Consider the following 27,896-nt stretch of genomic DNA (forward strand, 5'->3'; position numbering starts at 1 on the left):
AGGTCTCTAATCCATTTTAAGTTTATTTTTGTGTATGGTGTTAGGGAGTGTTCTCATTTCATTCTTTTACATGTAGCTGTCCAGTTTTCCCAGTACCACTTATGGAAGAGACTGTCTTTACTCCATTGTATATCCTTGCCTCCTTTGTCATAGATTAGTTGACAACAGGTGCGTGGGTTTATCTCTGGGCTTTCTATCCTGTTCCATTGATCTATATTTCTGTTTTTGTGCCAGTACCATATTGTCTTCATTACTGTAGCTTCGTAGTATAGTCTGAAGTCAGGGAGTCTGATTCCTCCAGCTCCGTTTTTTTCCCTCAAGATTGCTTTGGATATTAGGGGTCTTTTGTATCTCCATACAAATTTTAAGATTTTTTCTTCTGGTTCTGTAAAAAATGCCATTGGTAATTTGATAGGGATTGCATTGGATCTGTAGATTGCTTTGGGTAATATACTCATTTTCACAATATTGATTCTTCCAATCCAAGAACATGGTATATCTCTCCATCTGTTTGTATCATATTTAATTTCTTTCATCAGTGTCTTATAGGTTTCTTCATACAGGTCTTTTGTCTCCCTAGGTAGGTTTATTCCTAGGTATTTTATTCTTTTTGTTGCATTGATAAATGGGAGTGTTTCCTTAATTTCTCTTGCAGATTTTTCATCAGTGTATAGGAATGCAAGAGATTTCTGTGCATTAATTTTGTATCCTGCAACTTTACCATATTCATTAATTAGCTCTAGCAGTTTTCTGGTGGCAGTTTTAGGATTCTCTATGTATAGTATCATGTCATCTGCAAACAGTGACAGTTTTACTTCTTCTTTTCCAATTTGTATTCCTTTTATTTCTTTTTCTTCTCTGATTGCCGTGGCTAGGACTTCCAGAACTATGTTGAATAATAGTGGTGAGGGTGGACATCCTTGTCTCGTTCCTGATCTTAGAGGAAATGCTTTCAGTTTTTTACCATTGAGAATGATGTTTGCTGTGGGTTTGTCATATATGGCCTTTATTATGTTGAGGTAGGTTCCCTCTATGCCCACTTTCTGGAGAGTTTTTATCATAAATGGGTGTTGAATTTTGTCAAAAGCTTTTTCTGCATCTACTGAGTTGATCATATGGTTTTTATTCTTCAGTTTGTTAATATGGTGTATCACATTGATTGATTTGCGTATATTGAAGAATCCTTGCATCCCTGGGATAAATCCCACTTGATCGTGGTGTATGATCCTTTTAATGTGTTGTTGGATTCTGTTTGCTAGTATTTTGTTGAGGATTTTTGCATCTATATTCAACAGTGATATTGGTCTGTAATTTTATTTGTTTGTATTATCTTTGTCTGGTTTTGGTATCAGGGTGATGGTGGCCTCATAGAATGAGTTTGGGAGTGTTCCTTCCTCTGCAATTTTTTGGAAAAGTTTGAGAAGGATGGGTGTTAGCTCTTCTCTAAAATTTTGATAGAATTCACCTCTGAAGCCACGTGGTCCTAGACTTTTGTTTGTTGGAAGATTTTTAATCACAGTTTCAATTTCATTACTTGTGATTGGTCTGTTCATATTTTCTCTTTCTTCCTGGTTCAGTGTTGGAAGGTTATATCTTTCTAAAAATTTGTCCATTTCTTCCAGGTTGTCCATTTTATTGGCATAGAGTTGCTTGTAGTAGTCTCTTAGGATGCTTTGTATTTCTGTGGTGTCTGTTGTAACTTCTCCTTTTTCAGTTCTAAGAAAATCTGTTATATAATCTCAAAGAAAATTGCTTTCTCATCCGAACAACTTCTGCATCATGAGGCACTTTCAATTATGTTTGTTTCATATCAAACATAACCATGTCTGTCTCTGTTTACATGTTATACACTAAACCATAAGCGGCACAAAGGATGTGACTTGGTCTTATTCTTTTTTACTACCCCCAGTTCCTTGCTCAGTGTCTGGCACACAGTATATGCTCAATTAATAGTTGATGGATCTAAAATACTAATAGTCAGAATTTATTGGGTACTTAATATTCGCCAGGCACTGTTGTCTGTCCTGGGAGATTTTCAATTATTAACTCAATTAATTTGCATACAAACTTAAGGAGATGGGTACTTTTTTGTCTTTAGTATTCAGAAAATGATTCTGAGACATAGACAAGTTATAGACTTTGCCCTAGGCCACATAACTGGGATGAAGACCTGGGATTTAAATCTGGGAAGTCCAGTTCAAGAGCTTGGGCTCTCATAGACCATGAGATAGCATATGTAGGCAACTTGATCCAAGTTTATTTGAACGTTTAATGACAAAGTAACTAAAAATAATCTCTCATGGTTTCCAATCCTGTGGTCTTTTTACTTTATCATAAAACAAATTCCTACATCTACTTAATCACACACTAAACAAATTTCTGGTTTTACGTATGCTTCCTTTCACACAGAACTTTTAAAAATAAAATTTAAATTTAAATATAATAAATGAAAATTTTTAATAAAATTGCATTTTATGTTTTTCAGCTCCACATTTATACTATGAAATACAATTTCCCGATTAGAAAGAGTTTTATTTAATGATAATTACATATAAGAAACTAAAACAAAATGTATGGTCCATAATGACAATGGATGTGAGGGCAAGGTGTAGGAATAGACTTTTACACAAAAGATTCTATAGAGAATCACAAGAACAGACGGAAGACCAGTTCCCATGAATTCAGTCTTCTGCCTTTTGTCCCATAATATACTCCATGCCTAGAACAACCAGATTTGTCTCTTGGCCATGAAAGAAGACAGACTAAAAAAGATGAGTGAAGAAAGCAAGCCACATTCCAGTTTTGTGTTTCTGGAAAGTTTCTGAGCATAGAGGAAACATCTACTCTTCACTGTAACTAATATTTCAATTCCTAGAATCATACTTTAGAGGATCATCTGAATGAATTAACACAGCCTCATACTGGTTAAACTTTTTGCTAAAGGAAGCAATAATCAGAGTAAGAAGAGCATTGGATTTAAGCCCCAGCTCCCTTGCTTTCTAAATATGAGACTTTGGGCAAAGGGCTTAGCTTCATTCCTGTTCTTTGTTTGTAAAATAGAGGAAACATAATATCTATATCTTAGAGCACTTTTAATGTGCTTAGCTAATGAATAATTTCATTATAGCTAGTAAAATCCTAGCAGTGACTAATTTTAATGAGTATTCCAATAATCGGGTAACAATAATAATAAACTCACTTTGGGGAAGATCTACCTGTTAAAACTCACATTTAAAAAAAATCCATACACATACCTACCATTTACAGTTTCCCTTCCCCAATCTCTAAGCATGATGGGATGACTGTAAGTGTGTTAAGTTTTCTTATGGACATTTATTTTATGGCACCAAATTCTGGCTGAAGGAGCTTTATATCCTATTTCAGGATCTGCCAAGATCTGCCAGGATCCTGTTAATTAGCTAACAAGAGACAAGTCTCTATTTCCTCATTTATAAAATGATTTGGAGAAGATGGTCACTAAGTTATTTTCAGCTGAAAGTATGACTTGATATGCCCATATTTGTATTCTGCAAGTATTGTAAAAGTCACATAAAATAATTTTGCTTCAGTTTTCTCATCCATAAAGTAGTGATGATAATTGTGTTTACCTCAAAGAGTTGTTGGACCAATTAAAACTTTTTAAAAAGAATCAACTGAGTTAGTACATGTGAAACACTTAATATGGGACCTGGCATATAGAATGTTCTTAACAAGCAGTAGCAGTTATCACACATATGAAATACTTCTTGAAGAATTTAAACAGAAGTATGTCCCCTTTGAAGGAATACAGGGTACATTCAGGCAATCTCTATACCAGGCTACCAGTTATATCCATTTAATCAAATCAGATCATTCTGTACAAACACTTACTTTTACTGAATTAACCAAATTAACAAGGTTTTTTTGGCATCGCAAAGATTAGTTTTCCCAAAGTGTCTTCTAAGGAGCACAGATTCTGTCCAATATTAAGAGCATTAAAAAAAAAAAAAGAAAAAGATAAAAGACTAAAGGATTTCATTGTCAAATATATTCTGTGGTCTACTAGAGATTCAGACAGGTTTTCAGTTAAAATAATTGTAGATGGTATTTAACTAACAGGCGGCAACATTTCTTGACCTAAAAAACCTCTTTTTCAAGAATGCATTTATTGAAAGGAATTACAGGGAAAGACTATTCAGAAAATGCTGAGGCATATAAACCACTGTCTCTATTTTAATTTTAAATGATTTTCTTGATGCTGTTCCAGCAATAGGGAATCTCTTTAACCTAATTTTCTTTGCTTAATTACCCAGCCATAAAAATAAATTTCTTGGTTTGCACTCATTTTCTTGCCAGTTGCTTCGATTCTGACAGAAGTTTGGAATGCCCAAAGTAACTCCTATCATCCATAAAGTAATATTATTTTGGAGTTCACCATCTTTATTTGCAGTGGTGCCAAGCACCAAAGCTTTGATTTCTGATTAACAAAATTAATTTCTTCTGCTCATCAGAGACTGCGTGAACATACCACATACTCAAGAAAACCTACTGAGGTGCCAGCCTGTTCTAACAATGTCCTGGGTTCCAGATAGCAAGCTGAGCCACACAACTGTTATCTCTGCATAATACCACACAAGTGGTATTATGATAACATATCATGATGCCACACAAGTGTTATCTCTTCATAAAAGGAGGTCACTTCTTCCCTGGAAATGCTGCACAGGGACCACAAGGGAATGCATTTCCTCACAAGAGGTTCTATTTTTCAATGATAGTGTTGGAACCCTCCTCCTAGCCCAACAGAGAGAATGAAAAATAATTTATCATAGCTCTCTACATTATAGAAACTAGCAAATTAAACACAACTTCTTCAAAATGTTGGAAGACTTTATGAAATTAATCATTTCTTTAAATTTGTTTCCAATATTGTGTGTTTGTATAGAGAGCATCTTCTGGTAGAGAAGGTATTGTTTCTTTACATTTCAGCATATCAAAAGCCAGTTGAATATTCAAATGTAAATTCATTCCTTCTTTCAAAAATAAAGAGCACCTGGAAAGCTGGCTACTACTCTGTTTGGTCAATGTATACCATTTTTGAACAGAAAGTTAGAAACATGTTCTATGATCATACAGTTTCCAAACTCCTATTCTGCAATCACTGTACTATATTTGCTTGACCTTCGGTTACTTTAGTGATACAGAGAGGGTTATAAAACTTGGTTAAGAAGAAGCTGCCTTAATGAATATGTTTGAATTAGACTCCAGTTCACTTATTTCCCCATCACTAATTCTAACTGGATTAAAAAACATATGAGGACAGTAGTTTTTTGATAGTCTGTAGCAGTTTGCGGTCAAAACAAAATCCCCAAATTTGGTAATGAACTGTATTTTCAGAATCCTGCTCCCCACCCCCCCCAAATAACCCTGATAACTTGAGAATTAGTTCAGTGATACAAAATCACTTTGGATGTGCCCCAAATGGCTTTTTCTTTGACAGTTCTTAATCTCCAGTTTGGCTCTCTAATGCACCAACAAGATGCACAGACACTAACTCTGTGTCAAAAAGTGAGGCTGATTGCTTGGTCAGACCCAAAGATTCCTGCCTAATGAAGAATAAACTTGGCTGGTATGCAGGATTTGGGACTCTTGTTGGGTATAATGCAACCTGTGTTCCTAAGAAGTGTGAGCACAACAGAAAAAGCACTGGATTGAAGTCATGAGACCCAAATTAGCCTTAATATCTACAATCAATAAGGCTGGGTAAATAACCACCACATTTGAAGTTAGGTGTTTTAATTTCAAGTCCAGTGTTTTTGTATTCTAATACAAGGCCTTTAAGGTCATATATTACTGTCAAACCCAACAAATTTCTGTGGCCATCGTAAGCTTAACGAGATGGGTAATAATATTTAGTCATCATTCACTAGAGTCCAAACATTGCAATAAGCAACTCAGACTGTGTAACGTTCAGGATAATACTGTGATGTTGGTATTATTGCTCTTTTTTTCAGATAACAAAAGTGAGCATTTTAAATAAGACACTTAAGGCCACATTGTTAAAATTGTAATGTAGATATAGCCCATGTTATATAGATATGATCATTGTATTTTATTGTATTCACTGCATTAGAATAACTATTGCCAAGTTTTGCTATAGTATGTTCTTCCAAAGTACTCCATAACAATTTGAGCCACTGTCTACCATACAATTTACTGTTACAAAATTTCTCATTTTTTTTCCCTAATTTCCTTGTCCATTGTATTCCAAATAGTTAAAGTAGTTGAGCAAAAGTGACTTGCTACTGCGTGTAAAATAAATCCAGTCATCTCTACCTTCAAAAATTACCCAGACTCTGACCACTTTCCCTACCTCCACTGTAACCACTCTTATCCAAACTCACAATCTTTTTTATGTGAATTATCTCAATATTCTCCTAAGTAATCTTGCTGAGTCTGCTTCATTTTCCCTCACTCAGTCTTATCCCGAAAGAGTAGCCAAAGTGAGTCCATTAAATTATAAGTTGGATTGTTTCTGTCTTCTGCTCAAAACTATCCAATGGTCTTATTTTTCAATCAGAAAAAAAGTGTTTAAGTCCTTTCCAGTGGAGCACAAGACGCTACATGGTCTCCTCCTCCCCTTACCCTTTGCCTTCATCTTCTGTGAACTGACCTTCTGATACACTCTTCTCTGCTCACTATTCTTCAAACACATTAGCCCCGCTTTGTTCCTCAAAATTGTCACTCCGTCGTCTGGAATGCGCATTTCCCAGCTATCCTTATAGCTTACTTCCTCACTTTTCTCTTGTCTTCACTCAAATGTCATCTTTTCAGTGACATTTTTCCTAGCCATTCTATCTAAAATTGCAACCCCAAGATACTTCCTACCTTCTTTTTCTGTTTTGTTTATTTTTTCTTTATCACTTATTGCTGTCAAAATACTATGTACTTCTTTGATTCTTATTTACATCTGGATCCACCTAGTCAAAGGTAAGCTCTATTAGAACTTTTGCTGACTGTTGCATCCTGAGTACCTATGAATGTGTTTGATATAAAATAGGCTTTTAATAAACATTTAACAAATGCATGAATAAATGAATGAATGAGTGTCTCCTATTTGTCCAGTGCTGTGCAATCCATTTATGTTTTTCCGCAGTCACTGCACGAGGCACCAAGTACTAGATAAGAAGGAAATGCTAAGACTTGTGCACCTTTAACATCCAGCTGCTAAAAGTTTTGCGCAACTTTCATTAAGCTCCACACGTAGTCCTGACTGCCACCATCCAAATCCACATATGCTAATTCCTTCTCTTGTTTCTAGCTTAGTTATGCAAGAATCATTCTGTTTAAATGACAGCAATTTGGGATCACTTTCCACCTAAAGCCTTCTCAGGAGAATATTCCTTCTACCCTAACCCAGCTGATGTGCTCTCCATCCAAGTGCCACATCAGCACGAGTAATACATCCCCTCAGTTTGCAAAAGATAGATAAACCAGACATATTTTCTTCTTCTTCATGTAACAAGAATGCTTCCCCCCCCCCGCCCTTTCTCAATTCCATATCTCCCCTGTTTTTATTTAAGTCTCCTAGGTCTGACACCACTTAATTTCTTAATCATTCATCTCCCATGTAATTCAGGGTTTCCTTTTTTATTTATCAGCTCTATCAGCTCTACTTTTTTCTTTTGCCATGTTCTAGGATGGGTCTGCAAATTGCTAAGCAAATGTAGACAACACCCTGTAGGGTTACATTTTATCCTAAGAGGAATTCTCAAAATAACACAGAATGACAAGCATCACACATTTCCCTTTAGGAGCAAGCTGTTTCCAGAGAGAGAGAGAGAGGAGAGAGGAGAGAAATATCATTAATTAAATGAGGTGGCAGAGGAAATAGCTTGATATTAAAAGACAAATTACGATTTTCAAGATTAGAAACTACGGGAGTCCACAGTTGAATGTCTGTAGTATGTGACTATCAAGCATTGTGAAAATGAGTGTCTGACTTTCGAATGAAGTGAGTCTTAAGTATGTCTCATCCTGTAAAATATAATTTTTAAAGGATTTTGCACTTAGGGAATAAAACTCTGGCTAAGCTGCTCAGGGGAAAAAAATACATCGTGAGCTGCATTTGCCTAGAGAGGAAGCTGCACTCTGATCCTAAGACCTCCTTCCAGATGGTGTATGAAGAGTCTGCCCTTTTGGCATTTATGATTGATTAGAGTCAGCCTGTGATTGCCTCCCTAGGGAGAACATATATTCAAGAGAGTACAATTCCTTCTCTGCCTCTGTGCTGCCATCTGAACACTTCGATGTTAAGAAACTCAAACATGAAGAAACATTTCTCTAAATTCAAACTTTTTTTAGAATTTCATCCCTCTAGTCAATTATTCCTCCTATAGAAAGTCTTCAGTTCTATTTCAAGTCAAAGAAGCAGCAGTGGACATAGAGTCCTGTACTTTTGTAATGATGTCCCAGATTGGTCATTAGGACCTATTTGGTGTCCTACTGTGTCTTAATTTCCTTACATGTAAAACAGAGGTTCCAAACCTATCCAGGATGATTTGAGTAACAAATCTGTTAATGGACATAATGGCACTTGAAAGTTATAAAGCTCTCTAGCGAAGGCAAAATTTTATAATGAAAGAGTTATTTTAAACCAAGGTCTAGTTTTATCATAACCATGTAAAAGGCACTGCATGATACTAGAAAGGACTATAGGACGTAGAGTCCAAAGAGGAGAGATCAAGACCTAATTCAGCCTCTTTTAGGGTATAAGACCCACAGGGAAATCACTTAATCATGCTTGTTTTTTCTTATATATAAATTAGAGGTAATGGTACTACCTACCTCACAGTGATATTGCTAGTTAATTTTTGTAAATGTGCTATGTAAATTGTTGAGTGTTGAGTTCGCATATTTTCAGCAACACATTGCAGATCTAACTGCAAAACTGTAGGAAGTAGACTTGACTATTTCAGAAGTCTTTGCAAGGCCGACGTATTTTATTGCTATTTTCTAGATCTCTAGTAAGAAAAAAAGATCTAGCTCTAATCAGAAGTTAGAGGATCCTTGGACAAATTTGATATGTTTCCAATGAGTCTGATGGAGCTTGAAAATTTGAGTCTTAAGTAAATGAAGTGCTTATTTTTCTTATATGTTTATATAAAGTAGAAAATATTGTATTTCCTCAATTGTAATCATACAATTCCACTTTTATTTCACTTGTTATCTAAAAAAGCTTTGGCCTGTTTTGGTAAAAATACAAACAAACAAACAAAAAAATCAGAGCTCTCATCTTTTGACCAACTTATATCCGTTAGCAAGTTATAATTAAACTATCTCTGTCCTTTGTTATCAACTTTAGAAAAATTTTTAAGGGTTGATTTTTTATAAGACAGTGTAAAAATTGGTTCTGATTTCAGCCTGCTGATAATAACATTTAGTCATGCAAATGTTGTTATTGACAGTTGACCATTCATTCTATTAAAAATAAAATGCTTTGGGTAGCTATTCCCTTTTCTCACAAACACTATTTTAAAAGGCCTACTGGCTATTTTGTAAGCATCCCACTCAAATGCTTATGGAAGAAGACTCTGATGCCCTTGACCAAATATCCCATAACTGCCCAGGCTGGATTTTTCACATAATGTGGCTTTTATCATCTAGGTGTCTTTCCACATGCCTACCTAATTCCATCTTCTTCCTCCAAACTACGGCATTTGTTTGTCTGTTGAAGTAACTGTCATGAAGAAGACAATGCTAGGCACCCAAGGATGTGTGCTTCATGAAATACACTTTCTGGTGACAAGAATGGATTCACTCTATGTTATGCACTCCTACTTGTTAAATCCCTCACTTGTGTCACCATAGCTTCAATTGAGAACACTGAGTATGGGCATTTGAAAGAGCGCAGATTTCCCATCCACATGCAAATAGAATGGTATTGACCTCATTGATCCTTCTCATGTCAGCCTGAGTCATCTAATGCTCACAGCAGCTTAGATTATAGAGGTTAATAGCACAAAACCATTTACCTTTAATTCTATTTAAAACAAACATCTTTGTCTATATAGCTATAGAGCCTATATCACTATCCATAGAGATATACAGATAGACATAGAACATATTTAGACATTTAGTTAATATATTTGATGGGAATATATCAGATATCAAATTAGGTCTTCTCTCTAAAATGTTTCCTCAACACTGAAATCACCAATATCATATATGTATCATTCTGAAGCAACGTTTATTATCCTTTTTAAACTTCTGGTTGTAGACTTTGTGAATTTTAAGATGCATCTGTCTTATAAAAGTTCTTATATTTGGACAAAGTCAAAACCCTATTTAAGAAAATCTCATGATCATTTTTCCAAAAAGGACAAATACAAGAATCACGATGGGACAAAAACAAAAAAACACTAAGATCAGATACAATTTGGAGATCTGGAGCTTTAAGACATTCCCTTGCTTTTCTTACTTGTTTTGTTTGTTTGTTTTTTCATAGTCAGGTTACCTCTACTAGCACTTTTGCCACTAGCTGATGTTCACTGCAAGCTTATAATGCAGCAAGCATTGAACTAAACGTTTCATATACTTACTTTTTACAATCAGAACAATGCTGCATGAAGTATGTTCTCTCATTACCACCATTTGGTAGGTAGTTCATAATACTGCATTTCAGAAATGTTAAAGAACCCAGCAGAAAAGTGGTTAATCTGGGGTTCTGACTTCAGAGCTGCTGCACAATAACATCTCAATGTGATTCAGTTGCCAGTAGATCCTCTAATTGTTACTCTCACCAAAATAACACCCAAACTCAGTGCTTTGGCTGCTTGCCTTTCAGAATCGAAAGTAGACTCTGGGTGCAATGACTGACCAAAGCATCAGTGATCTTAACATTCCCAAAGTTTCCCACAATTCTAAACCATTTCACTTTGTAACAGACAGAGATTTTTATGATATAAAATGTGCTTTATACCTTCATAGCCCACTCATGAACATACTCATTTTCCCTGGGGCACAGTTTCTAAAACAGAGACATTTAAAAGAAATTCCATTTCTATGAGTAATTCCTCAATGTGAAATGATGATGATATTTTAAAATTAAACATAAGCCCTTTAAAGAGAAAGAAAAGAATTTACTGTGCCTCCTCTAGATAATAAAGGGAGTTTTCTGACTTTCCTAATCCACCTCTTGAACGTGTGATGTGTCCTTCCACTGTGAGGAGAAAGCAGCTTTGACTTTTACTCTCTGAAATGAACTGGACTCTCTTCTGCCTATCTGATGCTCTTTCCTGGGCTCTTATCACCGTTCAAAAAAGGGGTGAAGCTGATTGGGTTTTCTATGTGTGCCTAGTGTTGGCTGATGCCCGCAAATGGTAAATCACACTGGAGATGCGTCCACCATGGAGCACTTGGATTCTCTTAAACTGCAGGGAGACGGGGAGCAGAGCAAGGGTGGTAACCCAGTAATTGCTGGAGCTTTTTTGGGTTAGAGTCAGTTTGAAACTATGAAGATGTCACACTAGCAATCTCAATATGTGGCAGCTCAATATTGTGACAGACATATGGTTGCAAAATGGGAAAGGCAATTATAGCCTTACCCTGGGAACTCTTATTCTATTGCTATTTCCCCCAATACGGCATCGAGGTATTTGCATATGGGAAACTTCAGAAAGTTTTTAGGCTCTCTTTCTTCATTTCTCTCCTACCTTCACTCCAACTTGACTTTTTTCTAACACCCAAAGGATTGCATGAGTATTACTTTAAGACTATAACAACGAAGCATTGGTAAAGGAGTTAGGAAAACGTCTACCTGAAATCGCACTCTGGAAGTATTGTCTGGGGTCCAAAGTAACTTAATTAGCATGGAATCACTTGACCATATTAGTTTTCTATTGTTTGCCAATGATGTCATGCATGCAGTGTATTTGCCCCATTATGTAATTGCTTTGGGTTTCAGGAGCCCTATAACGATCTTATTGGCAGATACAGAATGTGATATATTATTATAATTCACAACTAGTACTTAACACAAATCTATCAGTGAAGTCTCTTATCAAATATTGTTTTATTTAATGTTCGTGACAACCACTTGAGGGAGTAATTATTAGCACCATTTCAACAAGGAGAAAATTGAGGTTCAGGGAAGTTAAGTGACTTGGCCAAGGTTACATAGTAAGTGGCAGCCCTAGATCTGTACTCCAGAATTACTGATTTTAATTACACTGCTGTCCTTACCACCTTATGCCTCTTAAAAAATGTTTGTTAAATAAATTTGTATTCAAGGAAAATATAGCTGCATATTGGAGAAAGAATTCAAAATTCAGCATTTGGTTTTGAAAAGGCTGGCCCAGACTCAAAAGTGAAACATTACGTTTGATCTTTTGCACTGGAGACATATTCTTGAATTCGTTCAAAGAACACCCCCAAAAGCACACATGCCCACTGACTCAAAAGAACCATGTGTGACCCAGGGAACTCACTCAAAGCTTCTGAAGTGTTGCTGGGGTCAAGAAGGAAGACTGATGGGATTATTCCCTGATGTTTTCCATGCAGACATTCTTCTCTTTCTATTGGCCCTTCCATATCTATATTTTGAAGGCACCAGAATTTGTTCAAGCTATGAACTAAGTAGAATGAAGATGAAAGGAATGCAGGAATGGAATAAGGAAGTCGGGGCATAGACAGGAACACGGTTTATATTTTAGATGTAGCCTTAAATACTGTTAAAAGCAACTGAAACTCTTCCATAACCTGAGGAAGCTGTTGTAAAGCCTCACAGATAAGTGCCATGGAGGGCTTCTCATTACTGAACTTGGACATCACAAAGTCAGGGATTTCATCTCTTTTATCTTTGAATCTGATGCCCAGGATAGTGTGTGGTACTTAGCTAGGACTGCTTTTCCCTCCAGGGGGTTGTGACTCTGGAGGGACTGAGCAATAAAGATACTTTAGTAATGAAAACCTTCAGGGGAACGTATCAGTTGAACAGTACATCAGAGGTAAGAGGCATTGCACAATACTTAAGAGCATAGAGCTTAGAATGGGAGTTTGTTTTAATCCAGACTCAGCTCCTTCTTTCCTAATTGAAATTCAATCCCTTTATCTTTGCCAAGGTTACTTTACTCCCTTTTCTCAACAACTGTACCTCCTTTTTCCTCTTCTTATGTCCTTTATTTTTCTAATTCTTACTCAGATTTATTATCCAGTAAGTGGTAGTATGAATATGTGGATAAACGAATGAATCATCAGATAGGGTCTGCAGAATGTTATCAAGCAGAAAAGAGAATTCATCTTTGTCTATAGAATGTGAAAGGAATGGAAACACACACACACACACACACACACACACACACACACACACACACACACACACACACACATGCCTGCCAGGGATTTTGCAATAAGAAGCCTTGATTTAAATCACAGCTTGGCCAAGTTACATTTCTGAGTTCCAGTTACCTCTTCTACAAAGTGGGGATAAGAATATTTAACAGAAACAGACAAATAACATACACTATTATGGGGATATGGAACTATGGGGAAATTAGACTTTTTTATATTTGCACTTCTATAGTGTCTGATTTTTACTTTATGTGATTATTTTACAGGAGAAAATTGATGGAAATGAGAGGAAGGAAGGAAGGAAGGGAGGGAGGGAGGGAGGAAGGAAGGAAGAAAGGTATTCCTAAATTAAAAGCCCATTTTGTGGACTAAATGACAGTACAAGGTTGGGTAAAAAATGACACTTGTAAATGTGTGTTCCCCTCTTCCCTCCTGTATACAGTTGTGGGTAGAGTATTGTGCTAGGTCATAGTCACACTTTGAAGAGCTTCAATTTCTCACAATTAGTTGCCAGGTTTTGGATGGTTTTGTTTGTTTGTTTGATTCTGGATTTCAAGGCAGATGATAGCATTAGTATTAGGTGAAAGGTTTCAGAATGAAGAAATCCTGACTAGTAAAGATGGAGAATTGTAGGAAAGCAGTACAGAGTGCTAATTTCATAATTTCCAATTCCTAGTAGTTCCAACCTAAAGGCCACTGAATTCATGTTTATGTCTTATACTGAAAGGAGCTTGATTTCTCACTACTGGCAATACTGCAACTTCATATATTTATATATCAAAGAATCTTTAAATTCATTATAGGAAAGGAAATTATTTTCAGGGTTTACAGATTTTAATAAATAATTATGCTGTTTTCTCAAATGATCTATGAAAAATCACCCAAGTCAAATATTTGTTTTATTGGTACTGTATACATGGAGTAACATGTAACTTTCTCCTAAGTCTGAAAATTATGATGTTTTTGCCAGCATTTAGACATGGTTTGTTTTAGAAACAATTGCTTTATATTTGTGGCTAGCAACAAAACCTGGATTCTATTCTTTTTAGATTTACCTGGTCTAACTCTAGTCAATTTAAAGAAAAAAGGTGGAAGAGTGTCTATGGCTAATTATAAGACATATTATCAAAATGCTACAAATTGAAAAGCTTTTGTCTTTGGCCACAGACTTTTCCTTATAGCCTAAGGCAGTCTTATAAAGATATTCCCAACACCCCTACCCCTCCAAATAAAACAACAGTAAAATAAACAAACTAATAACTTTAACAGACTACTAATATTTACCAGCTCTTTCTTATCTTACTGGTTTTGCCCTGGTGATGCATGATAAAATTCATAGCCTTGAACACTAGTACCCTGAATGTAGGTTACCAAAATGAATTTAAATCTCAATTATAATTAAAGCTAGTTGTCTACAGGAAGATTTTTCTTAAGCCTTTCCTAATACATCCCAGGCTCCTGGCCTATGGGCCTCATTAAATTTCTCAGCCACCCTAGGGATTCTTAGGCTTTGGAGATCTAAGGGATGCTTATTGTTCGAGCCTTACTGAAGGAGCTCACCTTCAAGTAGAAGGGAAAGAACATATACACAAATACATATAAAGTAATATATTTAAGACACAATCAGACATGGCCACTAACATGCAATGGCAATTCAAGGAACTCATATGCAATAGAGGAAAATCAGGAGAAGCTTCATAAAGATGATAGTCACTCTAGTATTGAGGAAAAGCCTGGTTTCTGAAGGCAGAAGTAGGGAGAAGACACTTCAGGAAAAAGGAGCCACATATGAGTAAAAAGCAGATATGAGAAAAGGAGAGTGTAGCACGTGTGCTCTGCCTTGTCAGATAAGCAGCAAATCATTGACCACTCAGAACTTGAGGCAACCTAGTAGGGGCTACGGTGACCCTGCCCCCAGGGAAAGCATGCTAGTCTATGCCTGGCACTCACTGCTCAGCTATGCTGTGGAAGTGAACCCAAGGAAGCACTCTCCCTGCAGGCACGACATCTGTTTCAACAGCCAGCTGCCAACAGTCTCTACTCATTGTGGAAAATAGGTTCATGGAAGAGCTGAAGTAGTCTGCATGGCAGGAGCCCAAGGCACTCAGCCCAAGGAATATAGCACACAGGCAAGGGAAGATCAGGTGGGAGCACCGAATCTTTTTTACAGGAAGAGCAAGAAAAATTAGAGCTGGGAAAACTGCATCATCTTAGGGGCAATCATGAGTATAAAGACATGGGGAATGGCATCTCAGAAAATAAAGGAAGGGGCTTCCCTGGTGGCGCAGTGGTTGAGAATCTGCCTGCTAATGCAGGGGACACGGGTTCGAGCCCTGGTCTGGGAAGATCCCACATGCCGCGGAGCAACTAGGCCCGTAAGCCACAACTACTGAGCCTGCGCATCTGGAGCCTGTGCTCTGCAACAAGAGAGGCCGCGATAGTGAGAGGCCCGCGCACCGCGATGAAGAGGGGCCCCCTCTTGCCGCAACTAGAGAAAGCCCTCGCACAGAAACTAAGACCCAACACAGCCAAAAATAAATAAATAAATAAATATTAAAAAAAAAAAAAAAAGTCTACAGCATACAAGCTACTCTTACATGCATGTCTTAAAAAAAATGACTTCAGCAGGACCAAACCATACCATCTTCTTCATCTCTCTTGACTCTTACTTCTCTCTGAGAAACTTGGTCCCACAGATACACATCAGCCTGTTCTGATTTTTTAATCCAAGTTTAGAAACTGGCCCTTCTCTGTTTATGAAATCTTGCCCACAGTCCACCAATTCTATTATAGCCAGTCTTTAAATCTTAGTCTTGACATAATTATATCACACAACTGAGAATAGAATGAAGAAAAAGAGCTAATTAACATTTATAGTGCTTTTATATAGATTAACTTATTGAAACTTATACTTTGAAGTAGATAATGTTGTTTTATTCTTGCATCTCCTCCATCTTACCACATTTGAAAAACAAATTCCTTCTCTTCCTTCCCAAATCTTTCCTTCTACAGTCCTCCCCATCTTCGTAAATGGAAGCTTCTGTTTATTCAGATCAAAAACTTTAGAGTTATTCTTAATCTCTCTCTCACTCACAGCCTACTTTTAATCATTCCGCAAATCATATCTTCTCAAAATATATTGAGAATCCAACCAGTTCTTACTTGTACCTCTACCATCACGGTGCAAGAGACTATCATCCTTCACACGGATTATCGCAACAGCCTGCTGACTGTCCTCTCTTCTTTCACCTGCACCTCCCTCCAGTCTACACTCACCACAGAAGCCAAAGGAGTCGAGCATACTCCCCCATACCTCCCACTTCTAGGACCTCGACTCCCATCACTTTCTCCCGAGCCTGCTTCTGTTTAGCTACTCCGTAAATCTTGATGTTCCTCAAATGCACTAAGCCTGCTGTCACTTGAAAGCCTCTGCACACGTTTCCTCTTTGCTCCCAGATATTTGCATACCCCAGTGTCTCACTTCCTTCTGGTCATTCTCATCTTCTTAGTGATGCCTTCCCTGATTATTAGTTTAAAATTGCGAGGCACTCCTACACCTATACTACATGTTCCTTCCTTACTTTGTATTCTTCTATAGAACTTATCGTCATCCAACATAACATTAATTTCATATTCTTCTGTTTTGCTTATTTGCTTGTTGACTGTCTCTGCCCACTAAAATGGGGATCGGTGAGAGCCAGAATTTCTATTGATGTGGTTCTCTGCTGTGTCCCTGAAGCCAAGAAGAGTCCCTGACTCATAGTGGGTGCTCAATAAACATTTGTGGAATGACTGAATTAATTAACACATGTTAAGCAATAAATTTGGAGGAACACTGACTTGTGATCCAGTTTCTCCTCTTTATTAGTTCATGACCTCACGCATAACAGTCTCAGTCTCAGTCTCATTTACCCCAACTATAAAATAGAAATAATGTTGGGTATTAACTAATATGGTAAATGTGAACTGTCTAGGACATAGTTGACATTTAACAGATGGTAACAGCTATTGCTATTAAAATATTATTTTTAATAACTTTGGGGATGCCCTCTTCTATCTTCATTAAATGAAAGAATTTCTACTTTTATCATAAAGAGTAAAGGCACATGAATTAAATTAAAAATATAAAATAAGTGAGAATGTCCAGCTCAGAGTCTGATCCATAAAGTTCTGTAATGAATGATGTTTTAATCATAAACCAACCTCAAGATTTCTTTATTCTTGTATGCACTAAATTTCTTTTTTTTTCCTGAAATACCTAGTTTTATTTTTTTTAACATCTTTATTGTAGTATAATTGCTTTACATTGTTGTGTTAGTTTCTGCTGTATAACAAAGTGAATTAGCTATACGTATACATATATCCCCATATCTCCTCCCTCTTGCGTCTCCCTCCCACCCTCCCTATCCCACCCCTCTAGGTGGTCACAAAGCACCGAGCTGATCTCCCTGTGCTATGTGGCTGCTTCCCACTAGCTATCTATTTTACATTTGGTAGTGTATACATGTCAATGCTACTCTCTCACTTCATCTCAGCTTACCCTTCCCCCTTCCCACATCCTCAGGTCCATTCTCTACGTCTGCGTCTTTATTCCTGTCCTGCCCCTAGGTTCTTCAGAAACTTTTTCTTTTTTTTTTAGATTCCATATATATGTGTTAGCGTACAGTATTTGTTTTTCTCTTTCTGACTTACTTCACTCTGTATTGCACCAAATTTCTTGACTTCAAAAGTAGTTCAGCATCATGGGGGATTGGAAGGATTTTATAAATTCTAAGAGTTAATATACCATGTTGCTAAAGCGTGCTTTGCCTAAGGCTTTCCTATTCAGTTTTTGAGCTTAGACTGGCTAAGAATAAGGATTCTTCAAGGCGTGCTTAACAGTGCCCAGGCCCCAAAGTAGGTGGCCCTAGTTAAAGAGATTTCTTTTTCAACTTCAGGAAAATCCTCAAGGCCTTCCTTGCTTTTTATTTGCTATCAAAAGCATGGGAACTCCTGGGGAGGTATTCTTACAACTTTTCTTCCTGCAGGTAGCCTACCTGGAAAAAAGTAACACTTTATTATCATTACTGGTGAAAGGCCCACATCAAAATCAAGTCAGCTAATTAACCAACAGGAAATCGGTGGCATGATTTTCTTTTGCCAAATCACATGAATGCAAGTCAAGGGGCCTTAACCAGTAGGGGACTGGAGCCAGCTTGTACCAGCCTGCAAGACAACATTCTGGACATCTTTTCCCACCTCTGTGTTCAGTGACACCACATTGGTAATTAAAATGGGTCATAGGGGGAGTATTTACACCCCAGAAAGAAGAAAACACTACAAATCAGAGCTTTTTTCTCTTTCTTTTCTTTTTTCTTTTCCCTCAGAGAGGTTTTACAGCGCACCTTTGGTTCTACCTTGTTATTTTCAGGTGTATGAAAAACACAATCATTCATTCAACAATTTGTTACCACTGTGCGCCATCTCTGTGCAAGGCACTCAGTTTAGGAGTTGCTCTCTGAAATAGAAGCACACCATTCAGTTGAATAGAATGCTTGTCCCAAATTGTTTTACTGCCTTTGAAATTTCTGGTTTCTGGTTTGGTTTCGTGAACAGTAAATGTGCACTGTGAAACATTTTGCTTTACTGCAGAGATATTTCATTGTATTTGCACCATGAATATGGAGCTTTAAGCTCCATATTACATCTTTAAGATGTAAAATGTGACAAATCGAGCATAAGGAATTCCCATGATATTTAGCACATTTGTCACTTAAAAAAAAGTTGAGAACATTGAGGTACTGCCAATGATATGATCGTTTTACTTATCTGACAGGCAGGATAGAGACTTAACAGACATGGGCTGATTTTTCTTTCAAAAAGTGCTTCAAATACACCTGGAGACTTTTAAATTATGTTTGATAAGCTGGAATATGGCAAGAGTGCAATCGCTCTGATGATGTTCTCTGGGTTTCTTAACTCCACCTCTCAGCCCTCAACTAGCTCAGAAATGTTGGCTAAATCTGCATTATAGATTCAGAAAAACTACAGAATCACATTCAGGATGATGGCAATAAGAAGTAACTGCCACTCACTCTCAAACATCTTTTTGATGCCTTTAATCTCTTTTCCTTAACAAAGTAATTGTTATCTTGTTATTTTGTTTCTAAGTTTCTAATAATAAAAACATGTTTTGCTTATGATAATGTCAATATATTTTTTAGAGATATTTCAAAATGTATTTTAAAAGAAATAATAACTTAATACATGGGCAATTTTTTAAATCTAATAACCTTTGTAAACTTTAAAACCCACAGAGTAGTGCAATTTTCTGCTAATATAGGCTATTTTCTATGTTGAACACTATATGGCACCCTGATCATTTCATTCTGTGGCAACTATAAAGTTTACATGACAGATAGAATGCTGCCATAATGTTCTAAATTCTTGGAAGTTTTAAGGGTGTGAGTTCTAAGTGTAATTTTCTGTCTCAGGAACCTATTAAAATGAATTTCCAAGAAACAAGGTGTACCACGTGAAAATATCATCTTTCTTGTTCAATGTGTTATCCCTATTCTTCACCGAAAATCATATAAAGTAGAACTCACCCCACTTCAAACTTTGCTCTTTCCTTTTATTTTACAGAATTAGGCACTCACAGAGAGCTCTTCATCCAAAGAGCAAGACTTTTATGATAAAGCCAACCAAACAAAAACCAGGATGCTTTTTTTAAAACTTGATCCTGTAAATACTCAATATTTAAAAAGCTCCCCTAAGGCTACCGCTGCTTTATCAAATACAGAAGTCAAAGTTTATGTCCTCTGAGTGTCTATGACATAAGTCAGAAAGATCTCTTCTCATCTGTCTACGATGAGTAGAACTCTTTTGCTTTCACAGGAGGCCCCTTGCCGTGCATTAAACATGACTGTTTCTGTCCCATCAAGATTCCTAGCATCAGGGCTCTTGTTGGTTTCCCTAAGCCTCTGGCATCCCCTGGTCCAGGACCGAAATGCTAGAGAGTTTGTTAGCTGTGATTCTGACTTTCTGCCAAGGGACTTTTATATGTGTGCATAAAGTTCTGTCCTTAGGTAACTGAAAAGCCATTGTTTATGTGATGCCCAGCCTGTTAGACTTTACAATAAATTGATGAAATTCAGAGCTTCTCCATGGGCTATGTTTAAGGATAGATTTCATGCCTGTCTTAAAGGACAGTGATGTTAAATCATCTTGTTACCATATGTTGCTATTTTTTTTTATTCATTTTAGTTATTTGTTTTTTTCTTATGTGTGCTGGGATGAGTGGGATTGACACTTCACTCACAGACTGCCATCATATGTATATATATATATAAAAACATGAAGCTATGGTGGTTGGTATTTAGAGTTAGAGCATGTATGATGAGATAGAGGGGGCACTTGATCTTAAATATTTAAAAGTATATGCGTGAAGAATGATGCTTATCTCTGCTCTTCTCCTACCCAAGTTAGAAGAATAAGCACCTCGGTTCATTTGCAGGGATAGGGTTCACATAAAGAATTCTCTAACTTGGTAAAGGAATGTGCAGAAGTGTGAGAATACATTACTTAGTAATGTTATGGAACTCCCCTTCTGCCGAGCTTTTGGAAAATACAGGACAGATTATTTCCCAGCAGTTTGAAGTGCTCGCTCCCCGTCTGCTAAACGCCTAGAGTAAGTCATGTATGATGAGTAATGTGCTCCAATAGGCACTAGCAGCAAAGATGAACAAGACACTGCCTTGTTCCGAAGAGATGAAAGATACCTTTCTACCTTATATATTATAGTTACGGTAGCCTTTCCATTTTAGCACTGTTAATGGTTTGCAGATAACTTGATAGTTAGGTCTATATCATAAATATATATGTGCTCTGCCCTCCTTGGTGCCTAGAATAGTGTTTCACATGTAGGAGACAATGTGCCAAATTAATTCATTTAGCGATTATTCCTTCATTCAATAATTATTTGTAAGCTTCTACTGTGTAAAGTAATCATCTCTTTGAGATGGGTTTGCATGTGTTCCTACCCAAATACGGGGGAACAGACTTAGTGAAAGCTTGAGTGTTTTTGTTTGTCTGTTTGCTTTGTTTTGTTTTGTTTTACAGCTGTATGGTTCTACCTGAATTATTATTTTTAAAATTTAACCATAAAAGCGGACCCATCAAAATATCTTCAAAAATGCCTCCAAGGGATTCTACTTCCAGGAGGATAGAGTAGACTTACATTTTCCTATTCACCCCATTAAGTACAGTTATAACCCCTGGACATTATATGTTAAAAGAAATATATAAGAAGAAGTTGAAAGGTGCAGAGTAGGAGACAGGCTGTCAAAGAAGCTTAGAGCCAAGTAATGACATGATGGTGAATTCCTGGGTTTTCCTTTTGCCTCATATGCCCCAGACTTGAAGTAGAAGAGACCAGAAACCCAGAAACGCTGACAGGTACAGACAAGAAAAGAAAGAAACAACAAAAGTCTCTTCTCTCTATCCTAAGGACAAGGAAAATGCAGTTTCGCAACAGGGAAAACTCTACGACAATTCCTTTCTTATCCAGCTGAACACCTCCAAAAACATATTGCTTTATCCTTACCCAAGCCAGGAAAGCCCTAATGGGGCCCTAGACTTTCACCTTCAACAAGTTGTGACAAGGTCCCCTAAACTCCCCACCAAGGTGGTATCAGAGAAGGCCAAGTAGGAAACTAGAACTTTTATGTCTGCCAGGTAGCCACAAGGCCACCTTCCAACCCTTGCTTTGCTAGTGGAGGTGACATGGGGAGCCTGGATTTCTACCTCCAGTCAGCAGTAACAGGGGACCTTCCCTGACATACTGGAAATGTATCAGATTTTGCCTCATGGAGAGTCAGGCCTTTCACTACTTCCCAGCAGGAACGAGGCCACTCTTCTGCCCATAGTGTCAGTGGTGGCCAAATGGGTAGCAGTTACACCACCCTCCTATTCCTCCCAGCCAGGGACATATCGGTGGATGTCTAGTGGGAGCTGGAACTCCTGCCCACGCTCAGAAGTAATGAGGAGGCCCCATCCACTCATGTGTCAACAGAGGCCAAGTAAGGAACATGAATTTCCACTCCCACCTGATGTAATTTACCCACCTTGCCCCTGCTGAAGCAATATCAGAAGAAGGCAGCTAAAAGTGAAGGTTTAAATAAGATATAGAGTCTCATAATATAATACCCAAAAGATCCAAGTATCAGTTGCAAATTATTCATTACACCAACAACCAGGCAGGTTTCAAATGGATGAAAACCTCAATAGATGCCAACGCCAAGAAGAGCAAATGGATGCCCATAAGCATGTCTTTAATGTGACTTAAGTTTCACATCTCATACAAAAATCAACTCAAGATGGGTTATGAGTCATGCACTTAAATATAATAAAGACTATAAAATTTTTAGAAAAAAACGCATAGAAGAAAACCTTTGGGGTCTAGGGCTAGGAAAAGAGTTCTTAGACTGGACACCAAAGCATGATCCACAAAGGGAAAATCTGATAAACTGGACTTTATCGAAATTCAGAACTTTTTCTCTGCAAATGAACACCACAATGGATATTACCGTATACCTATCAGACTGACTATTACCAATAAGACAAATGCTGGTGATGGTGTGGAGAAAAGAGAATCCTGGTGCACTGTTGGTGGGGCTGTAGATTGGTGCAGCCACTATGGAAGACAGTATGGAGGGTCCTCAAAAAATGAAAAATAGTACTACCATATGATCCACCTACCCCACTGCTAGGTGTATATACAAAGGAAATGAAATCGTTATCTTGAACAGGTATCTGCACTTCCATGTTCATTGCAGCATTATTCACAGTAACTGAGATATGGAAACAACCTAAGTGTCAACCAATAAATGAGTGGATAACGAAAATGTTATGTGTAACATATATAGATATATGAAATTTATTCAGTCATAAAAAGAAGGAAACCCTGCCATTTATAACAACATGGGTGGACCTTGAGTGCATTATGCTAAGTGAAATAAGTCAGACAGGGAAAGGCAAATACTGTATGATCTCACTTATATGTGGAATCTAAAAACATCGAACTCATAGACACCAATAGTAGATTAATTGTTACCAGGGGTGGGAGGTGGGAGTAATAGACATTGGTCAAAAGGTACAAACTTTCTGTTACGAGATGATAAGTTCTGGGAATCTAAGGTACAGCGTGGTGACTATAGTTAACAACACTGTATTATATAGTTAAATGTTGCTAGGAGAGTAGCTCTTAAATGTTTTCACCACAACAACAGTAACAAAATGGTAATTATTTGAGATGAAGCATGTGTTAACTAACCTTATTATGGTAAACATTTCACAGCCTGTATATGTATCAAATCATCACACTGTGCACCTTAAACTTTCACAATGTTATGTGTCAATTAACTCTCAATAAAGCTGGAAAAAACCCACTATATATACAACCACCATATAATCTAGCAACTGCACTTTGGAGCAATGAAATGAAATCTTATGTTTACACAAAAATCTGTACATTAATGCTTCTAGCAACTTTGTAATAGCCTCAAAGTGAAACAATCAAGACATCCTTCAAAAGGTGAATGGTAAAATAAACTGTTGTATATCTTTACCATAAAATACTACTAGCTGGAAAAATAAAGGGACTGTTGATGCACCCAATAACTTGGATGAATCTTCTGAGAATTGGGTTGAGTGAAAAAAAGCCAGTCCCAAAATGTTACATACTGTGTGATTCCATTTACATAACATTTTTGTAATGACAAAATTATGGAAATGCTTGTGCTTAAGGAAGAAGTTGGGGATGGGAATGAAGTGGGTGTGGCTATAAAAAGGCAACAGGAGGGGCCCTTGTGGTGACAGAAAATCTCTGTTCCTTGTACGAATGTCAATATCATGGTTGTCTTATTTACTGTTCTATAGTTTTGTAAGATATTATCATCGGGGGGGATGGGAGAAGAGGACATGGGGTCTCTCCATGTTATTTCTTAAAACTACATGTTAATGTACAATTGTTTCACAATTAAAAAGCTTAATTAAAAAGTCGGTCATTAACAATATCACATTTACATATTTTACATCTGTACTACATAGCAATCACATGAATGCCCCTAGTTGATTTTCAGAAAAAGAGATTATGGCCCTAAGAGGAATGTTTTCCATTGCATTCTATTATAATCCACCATCCGATGCCACTCAATTAAGCCAGGAGCGGCACTGGACTAAAAGTCAGGCAAATCTTAGGTAAGTCAAAATCTGTCACCTCAGTGAAGAGACGAATCAAGCCAATCAGAGTCTCGCTTTTGAAAATTTAAACACACACACACACACCTTTACACATAAACAAGGGATAAGCTATGTGCTCACTGTTAAATTGCTATCTCTCAGTTCAAATCCATCCTCCATCCTCCTCTATCTTGCTTTGAAATGCTGAGCCTGGGTCTCTGCAAAGCACAGTTCCCCTTTGCCACCTGATTCCCTACTTCTGCCAACAGAGAGAGCTAGAGGGAGACCGGAAAGTTGGAGGAGGAACTGTTCCTGACCTATACCCCACACAACAGTTGGTTCCATTTTGCATTTTTTCCTACACACCTAGAAACAGCCTAATCGCCCCCCTCTCCAAGTGATGTAACAGCACTAGCTGCCTGGTATCCCTTCCTCAGAGATGTGGTCCCACCTCTGCCTGTGGATTCGCTTCTAATTCGTCGGGCTGTTACATTGTCTCAACACCATTCCTCACAAAATTCTGAGTCCCAGATCTTTGCGGTCGCCAATTTAAGCTCCTGGGGCACTACACCAGCTAGCTAGCATAATTCTTCTTAGAGACATTAATCCCAGCAAGGTTGAGTCCTCCCTTCCCAAGCTTCTAAAGTTCCTGTAGCTTTCAGGCAACACCCCTACCCAAGACTGCTAAATTCCAGTTCTGTAAAGCCCCTCCTCCAATATTCTAAATTCTAATCATCTCAAACTCTTGCTTGTTGTTCCTGCAGCCAAAGTAGCCACTTCCTGCAACTTCTACCTCTATGACTTATCAGTGACCCTTTTCGTCTTTTTAATTCTCCAATATCTGGTAAATCATTCTTAAATTACATTTTATCTCTTAAAATAACCAGTGTGGTTTCTGTCTCCTGAGTGTAACCCAACAGAGGCAGGCCGTTAGCAGCAAGATTTGAAGCTGAATACATGGGAGGTGGCCAAAGAGGCCATGATAAGCTATGTGCAAGGCAAAATTATGAGAGAAGCAAACAAAAGAGGGGTAAAAAAAGCAACCAGAAGCTGACAGAGAGGAAGAGTTGGGGGGTGGGGAGAGAGAGAGGAAGGAATGGAATATATGTTCAGAGAGAAGTTGAATTGCAAAAAGGATAAGTTCCCTGTTGCTTATGAGAATGGTACAGACATTTAAGAAGGTTCTAGAACTGTCTTTTCTTTTTCTTGTTCAAATTCTGTTTCAGTTCCAGCCCACACATGTTAACAGAATAATTCTCTTTTCACTTGAGTCACTCATGTGAGTCTTTCTTCCCTATAAACACAAGAGTAGAAGTAAAAGAAAACAACATCCTCCCTTTTGTATAAATAGAAGGACTAAGATATAAGGCAAAGAAAGGGGACCATCACATATACTTTAAAAAAAAACAAGAAAACAAATGAACAAAAAAACAAGAGCTTCAGGTCTTTTTCTCTCTTTGTTGATTCATGTTCCTCTTGAGGGGCTGCTACCATATCTTTATCTTATCATCGCCTCCTCATCTTTAGAGAGCACTTTACATGCTAGAAAACACCTCCATATCTATGTTCTTATGCGACTTTCCAAACAAAGTGGTTTCCCAGAAGACAGATAACATGTCTTCTATTTAGCTTAATCTACACAATGTGATGCACTTGATGCAAGAAAGAACACTTGTCTTCAGGAAAGCTCTTCAGTTATGAATTCAGGACAGACAGCTGTTATACAAGCAACCCAGAGAGAGCTAAATATTAACAGGAAAATGTAAGAGCAATTCCTCTTGCCCTGGTGCCAGGTTCTAATAACATTTCTACTTCACCCGTAAAACAGCAGGAATGATTCAAGTAAGCATTTGCCAATTAAAATGACAAGTAGAAATGTCTCCCTTGCCATAGATGGAGCTTGATAGAACTATGACTTGATCTTACTTTTTTTTCTCCTCAACACAGTGAAACGCCACAGATGAATGAACAGATTACTTCCATTTCGCAGAGCTGGACAGCTCCTATTTCTAGGCTCAAGCAGCCTTGATTGTTGATGATACAACATTTAGCTACGGACCGTGCCACAGCCCGTGCCCTCAGCCCACAAACTGCCACTTGTATGAGTCACTTAGACTTTCATTCTTCCCCACTGGTTCATTCAGACAAGTTCAGCTTTTGCAATAGCCCAAGAGAAAATATTTTCATGCTGTCACCACATCAAGCTTTCCAACCTCACCAGGTTTTCAAAGGGAGAATAAAAAGCCAGTTACTTTTCCTAAACACTTTGTTCCGTATCAATGAGCGAACTGCTGCCCCAGTTTCAAAGAAGGAGGGGGGCATCACCATTTGTCTGCTTGTTTCATTCTGAATCCTGGACAGACCAATCTGCTGCTCTTTCAACTCCCCGGGCAGTGCAAAGAAACATCTGTCCCAGGAACAGTTTGACTCGCACCCCTCCGCATAAATCACCACTAGTAAAAGTTTTATGAGGTGGGTACTTTTTCCCCCTGCTTCCTCCTTTTGTAATTGACTGAAGCCCAAATGAACAAGATGAAATGGCCAGACGTTTAACCATATGATGGCATCCACATGTGTACGTTTGGGAGAGAAGAGAAGCTGTCAGCTGTACCGAACGAACATTACAATCATCTGAAATGTAATTAAGAACCCCACAGTCAGTGAATCTTTGAAAGATCCTAACGAAGTAAATTACACCTCTCACTTACCTGTAGCAAATTGTCCATGGGCCAGTTTCCCTGTTTGTGAAACTTGAATCCAGTCAATTTACTGAGACTCCAAAGTGGTTTCAGGATGTTTCCATATTGTTAATCTACATAGGTTATCTCTGCTTTTCCAGTAACTCCTATATAAAAAAAAAATAAAAGGATATACTTAGGAATATATAATGCTCAATAAATGCTGGTGGATCAATTAGATTATAGCGCCCATAACTCACACTAAAGATATTTGAACATTTTATTATTTGTTTAATAGAAAGGTTTAGGAAGAAAACATTTCTCTTTTAAAAACAATATTGCATGTTAATGTGGTTTTGTATCTCCAATTAACACCTAGTAGAAGCCCAGGTGAGTGGCAAAGGCTTAATAAAAGTTTATTGATTAGAGTCTCAATATAATACATTTCACTAAAAATTTCTTATTCTTGCATGCTCTGAGAAGGTGGAAAGGAATTTAACATTTGAGAAGTTACCATGGGCCTGGGGCTTTGTTTGTTAGTTACTATATATGTATACACTCATATATATATGCATATATATATATATGTACATATAATCTTATTCAATTAGTACAAACACCTTTCTAAGCACTTACTACCTATAATTCTCTGTCTGGCAAGTTTTTATTAGC

The 27,896-nt window shown here is 37.5% G+C and overlaps 1 long non-coding RNA gene across 1 annotated transcript in view; it reads right to left on the reverse strand.

Moving 5' to 3' along the window:
- LOC118898783 overlaps positions 1 to 27,309 on the reverse strand; it is a 295,817-nt gene extending 268,508 nt beyond the window's left edge. Inside the window, exon 1 of the long non-coding RNA XR_005020816.1 lies at positions 27,255 to 27,309. This is a non-coding gene — a long non-coding RNA (uncharacterized LOC118898783). The remainder of the gene's footprint in view (positions 1 to 27,254) is intronic.
- Positions 27,310 to 27,896: the final 587 nt, after the last annotated feature.

This window comes from Balaenoptera musculus, chromosome 8 (assembly GCF_009873245.2).
Source record: "Balaenoptera musculus isolate JJ_BM4_2016_0621 chromosome 8, mBalMus1.pri.v3, whole genome shotgun sequence".
Lineage (NCBI taxonomy): Eukaryota > Metazoa > Chordata > Mammalia > Artiodactyla > Balaenopteridae > Balaenoptera > Balaenoptera musculus.